We start from the raw sequence: 20,883 nt of genomic DNA, 5'->3' as shown, positions 1-20,883 counted from the left end.
AAATCTTACCTCAAGAAACAAGAAAAACCTCAAACAACCAACCTAATCTTACACCTAAAACAATTAGAGAAAAAAGAACAAAAAACCTTCAAAGTTCACGGAAGGAAAGAAATCATAAAGATCAGATCAGAAATAAATGAAAAAGAAATGAAGGACACAATAGCAAATATCAATAAAACTAAAAGCTGTTTCTTTAAGAAGATGAACAAAATTGATAAACCATTAGCCAGACTCATCAAGAAAAAAAAGACTCAAATCAACAGAATTAGAAATGAAAAATAACAACTGACACTGAAGAAATACAAAGGATTATGAGAGATTACTACAAGCAACTATATGCAATAAAATGGACAACCTGGAAGAAATGGACAAATTCTTAGAAAAGCATAACCTTCCGAGATTGAACCAGGAAGAAATAGAAAAGTTAAATAGATGATTCACAAGTACTGAAATTGAAACTGTGATGAAAAATCTTCCAACAAAGAAAAGCCCCGGACCAGATGGCTTTGCAGGCAAATTCTATCAAACATTTAGAGAAGAGCTAACACCTATCCTTCTCAAACTCTTCAAAAAAATTGCAGAGGAAGGAACACTCCTAAACTCATTCTACAAGGCCACCATCACCCTGATACCAAAACCAGACAAAGATGTCCCCAAAAAAGAAAACTACAGGCCAATATCCCTGATGAACATACACGTGAAAATCCTCAACAAAACAGTAGCAAACAGAATCCAACAGCACATTAAAAGGATCATACACCATGATCAAGTGGGGTTTACCCCAGGAATGCAAGGGTTCTTCAATATACACAAATCAATCAATGTGATAAACCATATTAACAAATTGAAGGAGAAAAATCATATGATCATCTCAATAGATGCAGAAAAAGCTTTTGATAAAATTCAACACCCATTTAAGATAAAAACCCTCCAGAAAGGAGGCATAGAGGGAACCTACCTCAACATAATAAAGGCCATATATGACAAAGCCAAAGCCAACATCATTCTGAATTGTGAAAAACCAAAACCATTTCCTCTAAGATCAGGAATAAGACAAGGTTGCCCACTCTCACCACCATTATTCAACGCAGTTTTGGAAGTTTTAGTCACAGCAATCAGAGAAGGAAAAGAAATAAACGAATCCAAATCAGAAAAGAAGAAGTAAAACTGTCACTGTTTGCAGATGACATGATACTATACATAGAGAATCCTAAAGATGCTACCAGAAAACTACTAGAGCTAATCAATTAACTTGGTAAAGTATCAGGATACAAAAATAATGCACAGAAATCTTGTGCATTCCTATACACTAGTGATGAAAAATCTGAAAGAGAACTGAAGGAAACACTCCCATTTACCACTGTCACAAAAAGAATAAAATACCTAGGAATAAACCTACCTAAGAAGACAAAAGACCTGTATGCAGAAAACTATGACACTGATGAAAGAAATTAAAGAGGTTACAAACAGATGGAGAGACAGACCATGTCCTTGCACTGGAAGAATCAACATTGTGAAAATGACTATACTACCCAAAGCAATCTACAAATTCAATGCAATCCCTACCAAACTACCAATGGCATTTTCCACAGAACTAGAACAAAAAATTTCACAATTTGTATGGAAACACAAAAGACCCCGAATAGCCAAAGCAATCTTGACAAAGAAAAATGGAGCTGGAGGAATCAGGCTCCCTAACTTCAGACTATACTACAAAGCTATAGGAATCAAGACAGTATGGTACTGGCACAAAAATAGAAATATAGATCAATGGAACAGGATAGAAAGCCCAGAGATAAACCTACACACATATGGTCACCTTATCTTTGGTAAAGGAGGCAAGAAAATACAATGGAGAAAAGACAGCCTCTTCAATAAGTGGTGCTAGTAAAACTGGACAGCTGCATGTAAAAGAATGAAATTAGAACACTCCCTAACACTGTATACAAAAATAAACTTAAAATGGATTAAATGTAAGGCCAGACACTATCAAACTCTTAGAGGAAAACATAGGCAGAACACTCTATGACATAAATCACAGCAAGATCCCTTTGACCCATCTCCAAGAGAAATGGAAATAAAAACAAAAATAAACAAATGGGACCTAATGAAACTTAAAAGCTTTTGCACAGCAAAGGAAACCATAAACAAGATGAAAAGACAACCCTCAGAATGGGAGAATATATTTTCAAATGAAGCAACTGACAAAGGATTAATCTCCAAAATATACAAGTAGCTCATGCAGCTCAATATCAAAAAAAAAAAACAACCCAATCCAAAAACGGGCAGAAGACCAAAATAGACATTTCTCCAAAGAAGACATACAGATTGCCAACAAACACATGAAAGGATGCTCAACATCACTAATCATTAGAGAAATGCAAATCAAAACCACAATGAGGTATTACCTCACACCAGTTAGAATGGCCATCATCAAAAAATCTACAGACAATAAATGCTGGAGAGGGTGTGGAGAAAAGGGAACCCTCTTGCACTGCTGGTGGGAATGTAAATTGATACAGCCACTATGGAGAACAGTATGGAGGTTCCTTAAAAAATAAAAATAGAACTACCATACGACCCAGCAATCCCACCACTGGGCATATACCCTGAGAAAACCATAATTCAAAAAGAGTCATGTAGCACAGTGTTCACTGCAGCTCTATTTACAATAGCCAGGACATGGAAGCAATCTAAGTGCCCACTGACAGATGAATGGATAAATAAGATATGGCACATATATACAATGGAATATTACTCAGCCATAAAACGAAACAAAATTGAGTTATTTGTAGTGAGGCGGATGGACCTAGGGTCTGTCATACAGAGTGAAGTAAGTCGGAAAGAGAAAGACAAATACCGTATGCTAACACAGATATATGGAATCTAAAAAAAAACATGGTTCTGAAGAACCTAGGTGCAGGACAGGAATAAAGAGGCAGACGTAGAAAATGGACTTGAGGACACAGGGAGAGGGATGGGTAAGCTGGGATGAGGTGACAGATTGGCATAGACATATATACACTACCAAATGTAAAATATATAGCTAGTGGGAAGCAGCTACATAGCACTGGGAGATCAGCTCGGTGCTTTGTGACCAGCTAGAGGGGTGGGATAGGGAGGGTGGGAGGAAGATGCAAGAGGGAGGGGATATGGGGATATATGTATACGCAGAGCTGATTCACTTTGTTATATAGCTAAAACTAACACAACATTGTAAATCAATTACACTCCAATAAAGATGTTTAAAAAATTAAGTTAATTTTACATATTGATATATCTAGAAGAAAGCATGATATAAAACGAATAGGAATGGACTTAGGAGTCCCATAGACCTGGTTTATGTCTCAGCTGGCCCACCTACAAGCTGTGTGACCTTGGACAAGGAACCTAAGCTCTTGAAGCCTCAGTTTCATCATCAGTAAGTCAGGGGGGTATTTCCTATATCATCGATTTGTAATGGGCTCAAAGGATATGATATAGTTAAGCTCAGCACAACATCTGACACATAGTAACTGATAACTGAACACTAGGGTTCCAAAAATTCATAGGCTTTCTGGAGAGATGGGAACTATGATGGAAAATCTGCTGAACCATTTGGGGCAATTGCTTTGCTCATTTCATCAGCACTGGGGCAATGCAATGGCATCTGAATCACTGCTGTGTGGTTTCTGGGATAGTCAGGTCTAGTTTGAAGCCAGGTTAACATTATATTTTATTGGTTTTCTGATTAGGCAGAACTACCCATATAGGGTAGCTATACCACATAAATGAGCTTTGAGATTACTTTTAGGCCTGTACTGAATAGTATTCAGATCATAGAGACAAATAGAAAATTGGTATAGGCTCTAAACAAATTCATAATCAATAAATTAACATCATTAGGTACATGCCTATTGTATATAGAGTGACACATTGCTAAGAATTACACCAGCAATGACTCAAATCAAAGTTAGGACCCTATTCACCCAGCCCAGCTTAAAAAGTGAGCTGAACACTCTCTGGGATCTTTTTGTCAGGATGTTGAAGGGTTGCTCCTGACCCTAAAGATGGCCATTATCACCATTATCAACATGTGAACAAATATTTAAAGCCCATGCAGTCAGGGCCCTTGAATATATTGACCACCAATATAACCTTTGATCTCATTAAAAAAATCTAATTTATAGTAGGCTATCAAACAGTATTTGTTGAATGAATAAATTAATTAATTTTCAATTAGGCAAATTGTTGGATAATAATTAGCCTGCAGAGTGACTGAGCTGAAGTTTTGCTGGTTGAGGGTAAAAGAGTAGCCCAGTCCTCTGTTGGTTCAAGTCTTATGGTTTCTAACGTTTCTCCAAATGTCTATATATAATTTCTTACCTTACTAAGCACAGTCTACTGAACATAACTGCATCTTTCAATGATGTGATGGATCATTACAGCCTCAGGATTATCATGCTAAATCCAGTCTCATCTTTCAGTTGCAGGTATAGATGTAGGATGGGTAAGAGTTGGGATGAAGGAAGTGTGGCCCTGAAATATAAATTTAAGATTTTCATTAAAATAAATACCGATTACCCAAAAATGTTTTGTCATATATCTTGTTCTAAAATCCATATGGAGAAAAATATCAATATTTTCTCGGCTTGTCTGGGTAACTTTTACTACAATGAAAATCCTATTATCACTCAATAGGTGAATGAAGTTTGTTTTATTCCAGAAACTGTTTGTGAGCACCTATTGTATACTAGGAAGATACTGTGCTAGACACTAGGAATACATAAAATGATAGGACATGGCTTCTGCACTTGAGAAGTAGACTCCTTGACATTTAATCACAATTCAGTATATTATAAAAAATTGCTATCTCTATAACAATATATAATTACAAGATACTGTGTTTGGCTAGAAGTGATTATTCTGTGTATGAGAACTTCCCAGAAGAGGCGATATTTGAAATAAGTCTTAAAGGATGAGTAAGAGTTCACCAAGACCAAGGTCATCATGTTATACAACTCCAAGGAGCACCATCACATTGTATATAAATGGTGACCTCTGAGTTTGTGCTCCTGAGGAAGAAACTTTTTTTTTTATATGGATTAGGATGACTTCAGATACAAATAAACAGAATATTACAGAAAGTGGCTTAAATAGTAAGAGGTTTTATTTCTCAAAGTCAAAAGGAATGTGGTCTAGGGAGGTTCAGGTGCATGGCTGTGTCAGCCAGGATCTTCCATCATTTCACTTCGTTGTCCTCAGCATGTTGGCTTCTGTCCTTGGGTTTATCACCTATGGTCATAAGATGGTTTCTAAAGCTCTTGGAAATCATTCATATACAGGAAAAAAATAGAGCAGGTGAGAAAACTCTCCGTGAAGTTCTCATTTATTTTTTTTAAGGGAGGAAAATACTTCACAGACATCACCCAGAAGATTTACCCCTGTGTCTCAGTGGCTAGAACTTATGACCATTACTAGCTACAAGAGAGATTGAGAAAGCAAGAAAATAATATTTTTAACCTCTATTGTGTGAAGCACTCTCCACTAGGAGAAAAAATAAGGGAAAGAAAAGCTCTTGGGGACTTCCCTGGTGGCACAGTGGTTAAGAATCCGCCTGCCAATGCAGGGGACACAAGTTCAAGCCCTGGTCTTGGAAGATCCTACATGCTGTGGAGCAACTAAGCCTGTGCACCACAATTACTGAGCCTGTGTGCCACAACTACTGAAGCCTGCGCACGTAGAACCCACGCTCCGCAACAATGACAAGCCACTGCACCACAACAAAGAGTAGCCTCGGCTTGCCGCAACTAGAGAAAGCCCACGTGCAGCAACGAAGATGCATCCAAACAATGCAGCCAAAAATAAACAAATAAATAATTTAAAAAAGAAAGAAAGAAAAGCTCTTGGGTAGGAATTCACAATATCTTAAAACTATTCTAAAGTTAAAAAAAAAAATTAGACTTTTGGTCTCCAGAACTATACCTTTGACAAATATTATGATTTTTCTTATGTTTGCTAAAACTATACTTATTTTTTTCTAATATTAATTTTTTTCCTTCCTCTAAAGTAGTGTGCTTCAGCTTAACATCTTTTATTATTCTATCAAGATACCTATGAAATACATATTATTATAGTTAATTTATATCTGCAGAGTAGAAAATTGGAGCAAGAAAGGCTTAAACAACACAGCTAGCAAATAATTAAATAATGAAGACCAGAACTGTCCCTGGTCTCCCAACTCTTAGATCAACTTTTTTCCTATGATGTCTCAAATGTTTATATTTTCATAGTCTGATATTACATGGTAATATAATGATATAGTACTTTAATTACATATAGTATAATACAGTTTGGTACTATAACATAGTGTAATAGTTCATCTCTGCCATATTTCAAACTGACCAGTTTTGCCCAAGATAGATAAATCAGCCTGTAGGAATTATGCATTACAGGTTTAAAGGTAGTTCTGTTTAATGGGTCACTCTCTATTGCAGGAGCCACTATCTTCTCAACACAGCCTGAGAGAATAAAAGAATTGGCTTTCACTTTAAAATTAGAGGAGTTCAGGAAATGACCTGGGTGTGAGGGCAACAGAGCATAAGAAAGGTGACTTGAAATGCAAGAACTCTATATTCCTTGGACTACCTTCTTCCTCTGTCCTCTGGCTTGCATCTGCACCTGGCAAGTAACAAAATCACCAGCAAATCAAAAGAACACATTATGCCAAGAGATAAGACGAGCCTTTAGAAACCCAAGAGAAGCTAAAATATACTTCATCCCTGGGGGAAGAGACTGCATGGGCCATTTGAAAACTCTGAGATGTACTCTATGCTCAAGATCAATAGATTTAATATTCGATAGCAGCAGCCATGGTCGCCATGGTGAGCAAGACTCTGATTATAATTACAAGGTTCGGCTGGATGGATTGCAGGGAGAAAGTTTTTATGAACAAAACAGACTTGGCACCCTTACAAGGCTTATCTCCAGCATACTTCTGACAGTCAGGGGCAATTCAAAAGATGGTGCCTTTGAAGATATAGTAGAAACCACAGTAACTGGGTCATTTCATTCTGGGGCTTTCAAACACTGCTCTTCTAAATCAGGCTAGGGTCTAAACAGCTCCCAGTGTCCATAGCTATAATTTAGGACTGTGCCCAAGTGTTTACTTGACCTCATTTTCCAACATGAAGAATTAGCTAGTAAACAAGTCAAAACAGAATTTCCCCGAAACAAGCACACTTTGGTCAAGGCAGATCCACTCAAGCCGAACCCTGTAGCATGCATCTAAAGAATAGGAAAAGTCAGTGACAGGATTTCTCTAAGATGGCATCATGTATTTTCAAAAGAGTGAACCAGAAGACCTGGTGGAATGTCATGTTTCTGAGTTGTAAGTTGTTTGTTATGCTTTAATCAGGCAGATTATTATGTAGTTGCTTTAAAAAAGTGTCTCAGAAGCTTTTGCACAGCAAAGGAAACAAACAAAACGAAAAGACAACCTTGTAAATGATATAACTGATAAGGGGTTAATATCCAAGATATATAAACAGCTCATACAACTCCACATCAAAAGACAAACAACCTGATTAAAAATGGGCAGAAGAACTGAATAGAGGAAATGCAGATGGTCAACAGGCACATGAAAAGATGCTCAAATCACTAGTGATCAGGGAAATGTAAATCAAAAGCACATTGAGATATCATCTCATACCTGTCAGAATGACTATCATCAAAAAGAACACAAATAACAAATGTTGGTGAGGATGTGGAGAAGGGGAACCCTCATACACCACTGGTGGGAAAGTAAATTGGTGAAGCCACTGTGGAAAACAGTATGCAGCTTTCTCAAAAAACTAAAAACAGAACTACCAAATGGCCCAGCAATTCTACTCCTGGGTATACAACTGGAAAAACAAAAACAAAAAACACTAATTCAAAAAGATATATGCACCCCAGTGTTCATAGAAGCATCATTCACAATAGCCAAGATACGGAAGCAACCTAAGTGTCCATCAGCAGATGAATGGATAAAGAAAATGTGGTACATATGTGCAACTGAATACTACTCAGCCATAAAAAAATGAAATTTTGCCATTTGTAGCAACATGGATGTACTTGCAGGGCATTATGCTAAGTCAGGCAGAGAAAGACAAATACGGTATAATACCACTTATATGTGGCATTATAATGGAACACCACTGTGGAATCTAAAAAATTCAACAAACTAGTGAATATAACTAAAAAGAAGCAGACTCACAGATATAGAAAACAAACTAGTAGCTATCAGTAGGGAGAGAGAAGGGGAAAGAAGTAATATAGAGGTAGGGGAGTAAAAAGTACAAACTATTAGGTATAAAATAAGCTACAAGGATATACTGTACAACACAGGGAACATAGCAAATATTTTATAATAACTATAAATGGAGTATAACTTTAAAAAAAAGAAAAGAAAACTTTGATTACAATCTAAAATTAAGTTTTCATGCATTGGTGGCAAATGACAAAAACAAAGACAAAATTGGACCTTTTTATAAAGCTAAAAATATTTGATCATTTTAATTCTAAAAAAAAGATATATATTTAGTTGTTAATCAGTTATTTCCACTATAAGACATATGACCCATCAATTATGTGCCTGGCTATTTATGCTAGAGAAATGAAAATTTATGTCCTCCCAAAAACCTCTGTCTGATTATTCACAGCAGCTTCCTTTGTAAGAACCAAAAGCTAGAAACAACCCAAATGTCCTTCAGTGGGTGAACTGTGGTACATCCATGCAAAGGAATACTACTCAGCAATAAAAAGGAATGAACATTGATACACACAACAAATTGAATGGATCTCAAGGGCAAACTGAGTGAAAAAAAGCAGATTAAAAACATATCCTGGGGCTTCCCTGGTGGCACAGTGGTTGAGAGTCCGCCTGCCGATGCAGGGGACACAGGTTCGTGCCCCGGTCTGGAAAGATCCCACATGCCGCGGAGCGGCTGGGCCCGTGAGCGATGGCCGCTGAGCCTGTGCGTCCGGAGCCTGTGCTCCACAACGGGAGAGGCCGTAACAGTGAGAGGCCCGCGTACAGCAAAAAAAAAAAAAAAAAAAAAAACATATCCTGCATGATCCCATTTATAAAACAGTCTCAAAATAACAAAATTATAGTGATAGAAAATAGATCGGTGTTACCAGAAGTTAGGATTGGGAAGAAAGTATGATTATAAGGGAGTAGCACAATGGAGTTTCTTCATGGTGATGGTACACTTATGTATCCTGATTGTGGTGGAAGTTAAACAAATCTACACATGTGATAAAAATTTTATAAAATTATACATTCCCCCCCTAAAAAAAGTCTGCATGTAAAAAAACAGATGAAATCTGAGTTAGGTATGTAGTTTAGTTAACAGAATTATACTCATGTCAATGATCTGCTTCTAATAATGTCCTATGGTTACGTAAGATGCTATCATTGGGGGAAGCTGGGGGAAGGATACACAACTCAGCACTAATTTTAGAACTTCTTGTGAGTCTAAAATTATTTCAAAATTAAAAAAAAATGGAAACAAAACATTAGGTTCCCTCATTTACAGAGAAGTAAACTAAGATTCAAACAGGCTAAATAACTTGCCCTTATTTTTAAAAAAAAAAAAAAAAAGCCTTTGAGCTAGTAAAAAGCCAAGTTGAGATTTGAACACCAGGGCTTCTGACTTTAAATTCAGGGTCCTTTATACCACAGTGCTCCTATTAGCCATGTGTTTATTGGTAAGGTAAAGATCCAGGTGATACGTGAAGGTTGTCCAGGTAGATGGAACAACATGTTCAAAGCCAGGAAATAAACAAGAGCAAGGGAAAGAAGTACAAACCACCAAAGGCTGGGGAACGGGGGAAAGCAGAGAGATAAGAGCACTGAACCTTCAGGGGGGCCAAGAACAGGGATAGAGGGAACAGGCTGACAGGCCAGGAGGTTGTGGACTGTGGACCAGACACCTAATTAAGAGACAGAATAATTCCTGACAATGACAGACTCTAGAAATGGAAAGGAGGTGAGTGGCCATATGCTACTCGAAGTAAAGGTCAGTGAGTGTAAGCTAATCAAGGAACTGCGAGACTAGGGAGTCAAATCAGTGGTCTTTTCAGGACATTCGAGGGAGCCAGAACGATAATACGGAGAGGAAGATAGAGCTTTATCTCTCCTACTAGTATAAGCTTCCTAGAAGTAAGGACTATGCTTTATCTTTCTTTGCTTTTCCCACAGAGCCTACAATAACACCTTGGACTTGGAGCTCCATTGATATTTGCTGAATTAATGAACAAATGTTCTTATGCTTTGAGAACCTGAAACGGTCAATGAACCTTATTTAGCACCTATTTTCCCAAGAGGAAGTTGTTTTGGTTGGTCAACATGACAGCAAAATGACTATTAAATTCCATTTTAAAAATACATCAATTTCTCATTTGGCATAATGAAGATAAAGTATTTTGTTGAGTTTCGTTTGTGTCAGATATTATGAAGGAAATATTGCCCCGTAGATTTCTGATTCTCACTATCATCTTCTCATACACTCAAACCTATGTGCACATACCCACACACATAGGTGTCCCTCTATTCAGAGAATTAAAACTATAAGGAGGTACTCAGAGTTGGTCTGCCATGGTCTTGATTCTAGAGTTGTGCTGTCCAATATGGTAACCACTAGCCTCACATGACTATTGATACTTAAAGTTAATTTAAATAAAATTTAAAATTCAGTTCCCAGTTGCTCTAGCCACATTTCAGGGGCTCAGTAGCTAAGTGTGGCTAATGGTTACTGTATTAGACAGTGCAGATAGAGGGCATTTCCATCATCTCAGAAAGTTCTAATGTACAGTGTTGCCCAAAGCAACACACAATGACTCACTACTTTGTCTTCCCTGTCTCTCTTACACAATGAATCATGTCATCTTAAGAGGTTCAGCATTCCATGTCTCAGATGGGCCCCTGCCATCAAAATGAAGAGAGCAGCATCAATTAGGTTATTTTCAGCACAATCATGTGGAATTCAACTATATTAGAACCCTGATGTCTTTGATATAAACATATCAAATTTTATGATTATGCTATTAATATACCATGGTATGTGTTTAATATGGTTAAGAAGTACAGTAAAGTAAATCCTCTACATTCCAACAAGTTCTATTCCAAGAGCATATTCATAAGTCCAATTTGTTCATAAGTCCAACAAAGTTAGCCTAGGTACCAACTAACACAATCGGCTATATAGTACTGTACTTTAATAGGTTTATAATACTTTTCACACAAATAACACATAAAAGACAAACACAAAAAATAAACATTTTTAATCTTCCAGTACAGTACCTTGAAAAGTACAGTAGTACAGTACAATAGCTGGCATACAGGGGCTGACATTGAGTGAACAGGCAAGAAGAGTTACTGACTAGAGGAGGAAGAAGAGGTGGGAGATGGTAGAGCTGAAGGATTGTCAGCAATAGGAGACAGAGGGAAAGCTTCAATTTCCCTCATGCCTGAAGCTGTTGGCACAGGTTGTGTTCCTTGCTGGATCCAATTCTATCTACCCTCTTGAAAAAACAATCCAGTGATGTCTGGGTAGTTCTTTTTTTCTCGTCATAAATGACACAGTAGCACTGGATTGCATTCTGAATGGCTGCTGCAACCTTTGTGGACTGTTCTACGTTCAGGTCCTGTGCCTCAAAAACTAACAGTGCCTCCTCAAATAAAGAAAATCCCCTTGCCCTTTCCTGCATCGTGAATCTCTTCAGTTACCAAACGAGTGACGTCTACAATCTTTTCGCCTCGCTCCACCATCTCAATTATTTTCACTTTTGTTTCCATGGTTATCAACTGGCACTTCTTAGCAGTACCAGCTACAGCACCGCTGCTTTCACACTTGCTTCTGGACGTCCTGGGCTTGAAATATACTGTACTACTGTACTCTATACAGTACCGTAAAGTACACAAAAGCACAACCACTTGTAGAGGATGCACGCACGTGACAATGTACACCAGACACGTGAACTAATTTATGATTGGACATTCGAACGCACGTTCACATCTTTGAAAGTTCGCAACTTGAAAGTTCATATGTAGGGGACTTACTGTAGGCAGAATCACAGCGACTCCCCTAAAATGCCCACACATTAATCTCCAGAACCTGTGAATATTATGTTACATGAAAAAGGGGAATTAAGGAAGCAGATAAAGTTCGCTAATCAGCTGACCTTGAGATGAAGAGATTATTCTGGATTATCCAGGTCCTTACCAGAATCCTTAGAAATAGAAGGAGATAAAAAGAGTCCGTGTCAGAGCTATGCAGAGGGAGAAAGATTTGATTGGCTATTGCTGGCCCTGAAGATGGAAGCAGGCCACAAGCCAAGGAATCCAGGCAACCTCCAGAAGTTGGAAAAGGCAAGCAAACAAATAGCCCCATAGACCCTCTGAAAAGAAATGCAGCCCTGCCAACACTTTGATTTTAACCTGCTCAGAGTTACTTTGGACTTTTAACTTCTAGAATTATAGGATGATAAATTTGTGTTGTTTTTAGCCACTAAGTGTGTTGTAATTTGTTACAGCAACATTAGGAGCCTCATATAGAAGTTTCCTAAAACTCAATATAATTGATATAACTTTTAGTTAATTATTTAATTTTATTTCTATTTCTTTTTTGGTAGTGTGGGAAAGCAAATTTTAAAAGAATCAGTGGTTCTTCAGCTCTCAGAAGTTTTTTTTTTTCCTAAGACACTGAGGCTTCCTAATTGGCCACTTGACCCAGAACTCTGTAGGAGGGAGTGCAAGTGTGGGCAGAGGAAGAGAGCAGACTTTGAGCTAAGCCCCCTCACAGAGAGTTGCTAATGCAGAGTGGTTGTCTGCCTGAAAATGACACTGAAGTTCTCCACACAGAGGATAAAATTAGGTAATCTATTTTGCTTCATGAAAAGGGCAAGGAAATGATATAATCTTTAAGAACATTAGAAAAATATGTACAATTCTATTTATAATAGCAATAAGATAATTGTTCTATTGTGTTAAATTACTGGGATTAAATGTTATCAGATGAGGTTTTATTTTCCATTTTGTCATTTTTAAAAGATTCAATGTGCTTCTCAAGACAAAAGGCCAACAAAACATTGCATGTTGGTATCAAAATAGAAAAGTAGGTCTAGTGCATTTGAGGTAGGAGGAAATCTGTTGGGATTTATGCTAAAATACAGCCTAGAGTTCTCATACAACCCATCAAAAAACTATGTTTTAGTGAAGCCTAAGAAACTACTTCAAAACTTTCCATTCCTAATGTACTTGCCAAGAGCTCTGAACTTCCTGTGTTCACTCTCAGAGGCTCTGAGACCCTCTACATGCCATCTATTTAGACTCATGTATCTAGATACCTACCACACACCTCAAACTTAACATGTCTCAAGCTAAACTATTTAAATCCTTCTCCACCCTAAGCTTGCTTCTCACATTTTTCCTAACCCATTCAAGCTTGAAAGCTCAGTTATCCAGAGACTGCCTACCTTCCATCCCCATCATTCCCAGCTCCTGACCAAATTCTTACAATTCTTCTTCTTCTGTATCTCTCTGGTGAACACGTTCCTTCCATATCCATTTCTAGAGCCTCCATTAATCTTGCTGGTTCTCATCTAAGCTCAAATCCGTTTCTCCTAACCAATCCAGTAAATGAAAAGGACTTATAACTGCAGAGCATCACCTTAATTCTTTTATTTAAAAATATTTTTGCATACTTGTAATCTGAAAATCACCGTGGAAAGACATTGCCCTTGGTATCAAGGAGTTTAAAACTGAGTGGGAAAGGAAATAATAGTATGTAATATAACAATATAATTATATGTAATATAATGATATATAATAATAAAAATAATTGCAGTTATCATTTATTGAGCATCTTCTATATTCTAGACATTATTCCAGATTATTGCATATATTGTCCCTAATAATTATAACAGCTCTACAAGGTAGGAATTAGGCTTATTTTATAGATGAAAAAAACTAAGGCTGAGATATTACTAACTTGCCAAGATCTTGCAGTCCTAAGTGGAGTATAAACCTAAGATTCTTGAGAGCAGAATCTTGAGAGCAGAATTCAACTTTTTATTTTCTATTAATTCCAGAATAAAAGAATTTCAGACCAAATAGCAGCTAGTTTTATAGGTAGTGATAAACAGTCTAAGTCAGAGAAAAACTTAAGACTTTAAAATGGTATTTATATTCCTTAAACATCTTCTATATCAAGGTCTCAGGTTCTTCCTATTTATGTTTGTGGACTTTCTTTCTCCTTAATATGCCTTTGTCCTATAATTTCTAGTATCTCTTACAAAGAAAATATACGAAGTTAATAAGAATTATCCACAGAAGTGTTGTGAGCATTTAATGAAGGAATGCCTGTTTATTGCCCACCACAGTGCCTGAGAAATAGGAGACCCTTTATAAGAAGCAGTCAATGGCTTCTTACAGCAAAATGGCTAAGAGAATTGGCTCTGGAATCAGCCCATCACTACTACTTACTAGACATGTGACTTTGGCTAAATTATGCAACCTCTCTGAACCTCACCCCCTTGCATGTAAAATGAGTCTAATAATATAATACTCACTTGGAGTTACAATGCAATCTAATTGGACAATGCATCTAAAGTACTTAGCATAATTTAGCTGGGACTCAATAAATATTAACTTTCGGCATTTAGCTTTTCTCCAGAAAAGCAGAGTTGCAGTAAAAGTTTTATAGTAAAAAAAGAAATCAACGCCTGCTTTTAATCCACACCAGTCTATTTTGCAAGAAGCTCAATTAGTTTATCATCTGAATAGAAAGATATCAAATCATAGGATTTGGGAATGCAGAGAGAACCTTAGCTGAAATCCAGCTCAATCTGGACATGTTTAGAGATGAAACAGAGGTTCATAAAAAGAAAATTGAACTCCCAAGGTTGCAAAGCTTGTTTAAGGCAGATCCAAGAGTAGAATTTAGATCTCTATTTTATAATCCGATGCTCTTTCAACTACCGAGAAATGTACACCTTTTTAGAAGTCAGTTAAGCACCATTTCATATGTTAGAAATTCTAAAATAAATCACTAGCCATATTATTCCCAAGTGTTTAACTGACTATAGTAAGTAGACTATAGCTAAGGTTAAAATTCAAGTAAAATCAAATTTATATGCTATTGAATATATGTCTATATTGCTTAAAAAGAGCCGACTACTCTTTACATGAGTACTCTTGTTGAATTAAAGTTTTTAAGGTTAAATGAGTTTTATAAAAATGGTCATTAAATTCAGAAAGCAATGGACATTGATTAAAGGAAGGACTGTCAACAAAACTTGGAAAAATAAAATAAGGATTTTAAAACCCTGAATCAGGCATGTTTTCTGCCCTCAGGGAAATGCCATTTCCTAATAGAACAGATCACAGAGGAGCTCACTACACACACTCTTCAACTGTATCACCTTGGAGTTAATAGTTTTAACTGTGACACAGGCTTATCTTGAATAACACAATGACTATTCTCATTCTTTGGATAACTACTGATTGAGCACTTCCTTTTCCAGGAATGGTGGTAGTAGCTAGAGCTGTAACAGTGAAATAAGATATGGTTCTTGTCCATAAGAATCTTAGGAGATAAAAGAAGACGACGATGAGTGATTAAGAAACTACAGTCCAGGAAAATGGACATCAACAGCTAATGTTTAGGATAATTAATGTCAATAATTTATTATAATTTATTTATAGCTAATATTTATTCAACACATATTATGTGCCAGGCAATCTGCCAAGCACTTCCAGATTGTTTCACAAAACCCTATGTAATGGCTGCTATTATTGGCCTCATTTTCTGAATGAGAAATCTGAGGCCAGGAGCTTACTAGAAAGCAGGGGAGGTAGGACTCAAATGCCAGTCAGCTAAGTCCGAGCCCCATCTGTTAACAATGACACCACTGCATAAGTGATGGATGGAAAGCACATAATGTGCAACATGGCCCACAGGTGAGGATCCTAACCCAGTCTTGGTGGGTCAAGGACCATTTCCTAGAGAACACAACATGTACACTTAGCCAGGGATTGTGTCAGAGAAGCATAAGAAAGACCTTGCAGGTGGATAAATCAGTATAAGAGGACCTGCTTTCCCATTGCCCTAAAAATTGTACTTGGCCAAGTCCCTTCATGATATGATCCAGCGCCATCTCTCACCACTCTCCACTCCAATGCTTCAACTATAATTTGACGTTTTTCAATTGTCAAAGAACCATGTTCACTTTCCCTGCTGGGTCTCTGGGCACACCATTCTTCTGCCTAGATTAGAACTTTGCTTCTAGGTAATGCTTAGTCATTCTGCAGGTTTCAGCTTGGACACTGTTTTCTCCAGGGAGCTTCCAAAGAGCACCATCCAGATCTTCTCAAATTGTATTTAGGGTCCCTACCATGCATGCCTACAGCTCTCTGCATTTCTGCCACCACAGCACTAAGTGGACTGTGAAATTCACATTCAAACATTTACTCTCAGGAGACAGTAAACTCCATTGAGCAAGGTCTTTTTTTATTCATCACAGTAATCCCAGAGCCTGGCACAATGCCAAGCACTTAGTAGGTACTCAATAATTATTTGCTGAATGAATGAAAAGATCTAAGTTTGTGGAGTAACATCCCCATCTTGTGGTCTTTTAGAAGACTCTGGTAAAGTCATAATACCCTGCTGTGTTTTCAATACCAAAAGGACAGGTGGGCACTCATAATCCTTGTTCCAGCACTGGAAGAAATGAAAGTAAAAGTGAGATCCCACTTGCCAGGTCAATGTTTACTACCTTTAGTTGACACAAAGCAGAAGAAGTAATTGGGAAGGGAATAATCCTGACAGTACAGTTGTAAATAAAAGTGAAAGAACACTCAAACCAAACAAAACAGTTGCCTTGTCTACTTTCATTTCTGAAGCAAAGGATTTTATTCAGGTTTACCATCTAGAAGGACATTTTCCAAGCACATATTTTCTCATAGACCGAGTCATTCTCAGTTAGATTCACAACCTTCTTAGAACAATTGCACCTTAGATGGAAGGAGAGAGCAGATATTTCAGAGGAAAAGCACCCAGCTAGCAAGTGGCACTGCCAGGCTAGAACTCAAACCAGCTGGCTGCTGGTCCAGGGTCACACTGCCTTTGATAAACCTCAGTTGTATTTGTTAATAATTAAACAATGATTAGTTAGTGTACTGTAGGATGAGTGATGATGTCTTTTTATTTTATTATCAATTCATCATAATTAGTATATAACTTTTCTATGAATGGTCCAGGAGAGGGTGGTGGCACATAAATTAAAGCAATACCCCAAATGGGATCCTTTGAAAGTGTTGCAGAAAAAGTGTAATAACATTAAAGTTCTATAGAGAAATTAGAATTAAAGTGGAAAATTTTATATACAAAAGCATTAAATTTTGACAGACAAGGGTATTCATCCTGAAAATAGTAATCTAAAACTTCAGAATCTTGCACCAAAGAGGAATGAATCTTAAAGGAAGACTAGCGCCTATTAAAATGAATAAAAATTTGAACATGTCTTTGACTTCCCGCAAATAATTAGCATTAGCACTGTTGAAGCGCCTCCAGGGCACCATAAACTGGATATGCAAGAATTCTTCTATTTACCCTGACAACCACCATCACCCTGTAAGTAGGTGTTGTCCCTCACTTCAACTTACAGATGAGGAGACGGAGCAAAGGATGGCTAAGGGTCTTGTTCAAAGTCCCACAGTAAGCAAATGGATGGTCGTGAGATTCAAAACTCCTGAGTCTAGAGCTACTGCTTTTGCAGCCCTTTGCAAAACCAAAGGTTCAAACCTTGCTTTCTGTCATTTGTCACCCTTCAACCTCCTTTTGAAGATGTGTTAGATTTATGACCTCACTTCTTTGCAGGCATTCTATCAATGTTTCCTCAGTCTTTTCCCTAATAGAAATTTCTGATAGAATAAGCCAGAGTGAAGTCAAAACAGCACTGGAGTTGGAGTTGAAACAAAAGGGCTTTGGAATACTTGGATCTTCCATCCTATGAGGTCACTTAACCTCTTTCAAGGTTTTTCTAATCTGTATAATGCGAGCAACACCTACTGCACAAAGTTGTTGAGTTTAATGAAACAATATATTTCAATGTGGGTGCTCACACATTTGTTGGTTCTGACGCCACAACTGTCCTTGGGGTCCACAGTACCCTCTGAAATTGTCGATGGCCCCTCCCATGTAAGAAACCTGTATGTAAGGAGTGACACTGAGACAATGGGTGGATAGAAGGAACTTCTCTGCGACTATTTTTGAACACTGTTGAAGGTCCAGCAAAATATTTTCCCTCAATTTTGTCTCCTAAGCAAACCACATCTGGCACTTTTCTCACCACAGGCCTATGTTTCTTTAGCCCAAATTAAAAAGTCAAAGGACTCTTTTAAGTCATCACTGAATGTAGAGGAAGCAAACAAGCCCAAATAAAAACATCCTTCATATATTTTTCAAGCAAATGCAATCACCCAATGATAAGATTCACTCATTCAACACAGCACAAACATTTACTGAGCGCCTACTATATTTGTCTTAATAAAACATAATACCAAGTGTTCAGACTATTTGGAGATTGTGTGGTTCATATAAATTGTAAATATTTTTACTCTCTTTCCTATCATTCCCCAGGAAAGAAATTCAGAGTGACAACCTTAATCCGTCTGGAAATAGCGCAGAAATGACTGAATTCTCCAAGGTGATGACTTTCCCTCCCTAATGAGACCTCATCCTCTTCCACATCTCCCTCACTCCATTGCTTTTGGTAATGGGCACCTCTCTGTTTGGATTCAGCCATTTATATATATTTAGGATTATGAATATGTGTTCTTTACCACACACTCTTCCCAAGGACATGAAGTCACACAGATATTAAGCAAATGTTCTCTTATCTCTTGCCGTATTGATAAAAAGAAAAAAAGCATGACTAAAGGAACAAATGAAGCCACCTGCTTTGAGTGTTAACAAAAAATTAGAAACCTAAGAACTCTGAATACTGTTGTAAGCACTGAGTGCTGTTAAATATTATTTGGTACAAGCAAGTATGCCTTAAGAACCAATCTCTAACTTAAAAATGCTCTTAACTGTCCCCTCTATTACCAATGTGCAAAATAGTGATATTGCCCCTTCCACTCATCCAGGGGTCAGGGAAACTGACACGGAGGCAAAAGTGCTGTGTCAAGTGAACAGAACCACCCCCAGTGCTCCATGAGATTTACCACACAGTTGTGGTCCTGGAAATCTCTTCTGCCTTCTATGTTGTTTGGTTTCAGAGGACTGGAGAGCAGATAACCAAAGGTAGAGTGGAGTGGTGGGCAAAATAATGCTCCTCAAAGATGGCCACAGCCTAATCTCTGAAACCTGTGAACATGGTACCTTATATGATAAAATGGATTTTGCAGATGTGATTAAGTAGCTGGAGATGAGAGATTATCCTGGATTATCTGGCTGGGATTGATGTAATCACAAGTGTCCTTATAAGAGGGGGCAAGAAAATCAGAGTCAGCAATAGATGATGGGATAATAAAAGCAAAAAGTTGGAGTGATGCGAGGAAGGGGCCACAAGTCAAGGAATGCAGGAGGTCTCTAGAAGCTAGAAAGGCACAGAAATCGATTTTCCCTCAGAGCCTCCAGAAGCACTTTGCTGACACCTTGACTTTAGCCCAGTGAGACTGATTTTGGACTTCTGACCTTCATATCAGCAAGATAATAAATGTGTGTTGTTTTAAGCTGTTAAGTTTGTGGTAATTTGTTACAGCAGCCATGTGAAACTAATACAATGGAAAGCTATGTTCTCTACTGAAGAGAGCAAAGGACTGGGTCAGAATCTTGGTTGTGGTTTTAAGTTTGCCACTTGTAGCTGTGGGACCTTAAACAAGTCACACTACTTCTCAGGACTTTAATTTACCCTGCACCACAGGACTTCACTCTGGTTAACTCTTCAGAACTATCTAGCTCTGAGAGTCTATGATGGACATGATGCTAAGCATGCAGAGCCACTTAAATTAACATCCTCCTCGTCCTCAGATGAGATCTAAAATTCAGTTTACATTCTCCCTGCTATAACATACCTCAAGTGACTGTACAGCCAGATCATAAAGCCCAGACATTGGCACTGAAGACACAGCAGCATATAAATTGTATTTCTAAATCATGGAATGTATTTGCCTGGTACCCAAAATTTTTTTAAAAAGATGGTGCCTGCCTTAGGTAGGTTTATTTTGGAGAAGGAGACTTTTAGTTCTGGCCAAACATATGGCCTGGCGGTTCTACTACACCCACTGAGTGTTTGTCATCTCTGCTCCTGTGCAGTAATTTTAATAAAAGCCCTGTACCAGCCCTCACCCCAGGCAGTGAGCCAGCCCCACCTGTCTCTTCCTGACAGACTGTTGAACATGGATGCCTTCCAGCAACTAAAAGTCATTATTTGGCCTTCAAAACCTTTCTGCTTTTGCTCCAGGTAGCTGTTGCACAACATTTTAAATTTAGAAACATGATGTCTTTCTTATTTTGCCATCTTTGAGATGTTGTGTGACTTGGATTTTCCAACAAAATAGATCACTCTTTGCACCACTCCCCGTTCTCAATACACAAAAGATCAAATGGATTAAATGAATCTCACTGTTTTATGTGTGTTTCATTTTCTTCAGAATACATAAGCCCACCCAGGCACCTGGTGCTTGAAGTGGACTGAGGAGAATAGCCGGGCAATGCTTTAACCTTCACTAGCCCTGGGCAAAGGAATTTTTGTCTGAAATTGAGCTGTTAATTGCTTTCAGCCTGCCAGATGCTGTGAGGACATTTTCACCAAAATCAAAATAGAAGCCAAAATATTCTGAGTATACATTTA

The 20,883-nt window shown here is 37.8% G+C and overlaps 1 protein-coding gene across 2 annotated transcripts in view; it reads right to left on the bottom strand.

The window, feature by feature from the left end:
* RFC3 (replication factor C subunit 3) overlaps positions 1-20,883 on the bottom strand; it is a 559,111-nt gene that overhangs the window by 264,432 nt on the left and 273,796 nt on the right. For both annotated transcript variants that reach the window (XM_060287864.1, XM_060287865.1), the window contains one exon: positions 4,366-4,518. The gene's annotated coding sequence lies outside the window, so the exon portion shown is untranslated. The remainder of the gene's footprint in view (positions 1-4,365; positions 4,519-20,883) is intronic.

This window comes from Globicephala melas, chromosome 18 (assembly GCF_963455315.2).
Source record: "Globicephala melas chromosome 18, mGloMel1.2, whole genome shotgun sequence".
Classification (NCBI taxonomy): Eukaryota; Metazoa; Chordata; class Mammalia; order Artiodactyla; family Delphinidae; genus Globicephala; species Globicephala melas.
This window is presented reverse-complemented; position numbering and strand designations above follow the sequence as displayed.